The sequence below is a fragment of the Pteropus medius genome, unplaced genomic scaffold, assembly GCF_902729225.1.
Source record: "Pteropus medius unplaced genomic scaffold, Ma_sr-lr_union100, whole genome shotgun sequence".
NCBI lineage: Eukaryota > Metazoa > Chordata > Mammalia > Chiroptera > Pteropodidae > Pteropus > Pteropus medius.
In genome coordinates, this window is record NW_024343733.1 from 7,574,037 (window position 1) to 7,576,708 (window position 2,672).

Consider the following 2,672-nt stretch of genomic DNA (forward strand, 5'->3'; position numbering starts at 1 on the left):
AGAAATTGTTTCTTGCTGTTGCGTTCAATGTGTTCCCATGTGTAAATCCATTGTCAGCTGGGTACCAAGGGCCCGGTGGTCTCCTAAGGCCCAAGACTTCCTTCAGAACTTTGATCAATTCTATCTTGAACTGATTTCATAAATATGAACTTTACCTGTTTGACAGGGGGGAATTCAAGAAGAGCCCGGTTGGGATGCTGGTAGTAGAAGCCTCACAGCGTCCCCGGCCTCACTTGTCTTTACCCTATAGCTTAACAATAATAGATTGTCCCCAGTGGCTTGACCCAAAGTTTGGAATGTCCCCTGATATAAAAAGTTGCCCTAAAACTTAAGATTAATGCCTTTATGCTTACTGATCACAATTCTTCTGGTCTAGCATTCTTTCCAGACTACTCCCATCTTTGTCCCTGGTTGCTAACGCCACCAGAGGACCATGTTGTCAGAGGGATGGCTCCGTGAAGCATAACAGACCCCTCTGGAACTGTCATGTAACCCCTGGACTAACACTCAGATTTTCCTTTAAATACCCTAAGCCGGCCTGAGAAAGTAAGGCAGTTTTGAAGGTGTTAATCTGCCGCCTTCTCAGCTCGGCGGTGCTCTGACAATAAACATTCTAAATATCCCAACTCCTGTGTCAGTCTATTGGCTGGGCAGTGCAGGCAGCAAAAGCCCCGGACTCGGTTGCCCTCCAGTTTCAGTAATACCATTCAAAGGTAGAGAATATCATATATCTATAACATAGAAACATAAACATAGAAACGGACATAAACAGATCTGACGGGTATTTTTGTTTTTGTTTTTGTTTTGTTTTGTTTTGCTTTAATTTTAGCCATGTCTTAGGTGTAAAACTCAAAAGAATAGTTGGATCCAAGTCGAGTGTCTGGCAGGTGGACTAAGGTTACTTGCTCAGATGGCCAACAACTTTTTACTTGTGCACTGTAATTTTTTATTTGTGCACTGTAAGGGCCTTTTTAGAGCTGTTTTGAAATCTCTTGCTTGTGGTTGGAGGGCATAGGAGGGCAAGAATGTACTTGCAACAGCTGATCTTAAGTAACTTTAATTGAAAGTAATCAATATGCCAAAGTAACATATTTTGGGGAGGCTTGCCCTGAATCCCATCATTAGTCTTGCAAAATAAGCTAAGTTAAGCTTCGTTTGTATGACTAAATTGGTTTTGTCTGCTCAGGGAATTTTCGAGGCTGGTCTTCCTTTGTCTTTGATTTTAATACCTCTCTTTGTTCAACCTTTTCCATTTCTTTGGGTCTTTATTCCTTATGAAGCCTCCCATGTCACATCAAACTTATATTAAATATATCTATATGCTTTTCTTCTGTTGATCTGTCTCATGTCAATTTAATTCTATACAGGCACCGTTGTGGCCTGTATAGAATAGACCAAACCAAGTATGCTCTCAAAGGCTGTTTATTAGCCAGCGGCTGTCCTGTACAAAGGAGCAGCCCCGAAATGCCACATACAAGGTTTTTAAGCCCTAAATCCCATTCCTCATTCTGTCTTAAACACAAAGGTCTATTTCTCTCCTATTCACTACCTGTCAACCCACTGGTCAGGTGTGCAAGCGGGAAGTACAGAAGCAGAAAGCCTATTGTTAGAATGTTATGCTCCAATGGGTGATTGCCTATGTTCCCATGAGCAATAGCCAGTGTTCCCATGGGCGATGGCCAAACAGTAATTTTCAGCTTATATACAATTGATTATTTTTCATGCCACACAAGCAAGCAGGATTACACAGGCTAAAATTGGCAGTTAGCGTATGAGCTCATTGTTACAAGTTTCATGATTAACAGAATGCAGTTAGGGGTTCCAGAAACTAGGCCTAAGGTATAGACTTCCTTTGTCCAGTTTCAGGTTTTAATTTTCCTTTAACCCTTTCACATTTCAGCAGGCTATCACAGGACCAAAAAAACCCTAAGGTGGTATAGCATAAATCCTGACAGTTGTTTTTTATTTTTTTCCTTTTTGTAATGCCAAGTACCTGGGAAAACTTTGATTGCTGTCTAAGGCCATGCTACCCTGAACAAACCCAATCCGTTCTGATCTCGGAAGCTAAGCAGGGTCAGGCCTGGTTAGTACTTGGATGGGAGACCACCTAGGAAGACCAGGTGCTGTAGGTGTAAAAAATAAAATAAAAAAATAAGAGATCATAAGCTGACAAGGTCCTTGTAATCTATAAGGTCAACCAAGTGTTGCCTCGCCTAAAAATTAAATTAAAAAAATAGTAATAATAATAAAAGAAAAAGAAAAAAAAAACTTTGATTGCCAAGGTATCCACTTCAAAGATGACTACCTTAAATAAACACATTGCTAATTAACCATATAACTAGATAAAGAGCCAGGCTTCCTCTCCCCACTGAGGCTCCTTGGCTTTAGAGGTCTCGGTTGGTTTGATAATTAACCATTGGGCCACTTGTTTTTTGTCTTTTCATGCTTTAAATTCCTACTCTAATGCTTTAAATTCACCAATAAAGAGTGAGCCCCTGAAGCCCCAGCTTCCCCTCTCCACCTAAAGGCCAAGAAAAGCAGAACCTCAGAGCTCCATGATCTCTCTCTCTCTCCATACATAACCTTGCTATGGCCCAGGTGTTCTATGTAATTTCCAGGTCCTATAAGTAATAAGCCTTTATTTTTTTCAGTTTCCTTGGAAGGGCATCTTG

The 2,672-nt window shown here is 40.8% G+C and overlaps 1 pseudogene; it reads left to right on the forward strand.

The window, feature by feature from the left end:
- The first annotated feature begins 2,013 nt into the window (after positions 1 to 2,013).
- LOC120606912 (uncharacterized) lies at positions 2,014 to 2,132 on the forward strand (annotated as a pseudogene).
- Positions 2,133 to 2,672: the final 540 nt, after the last annotated feature.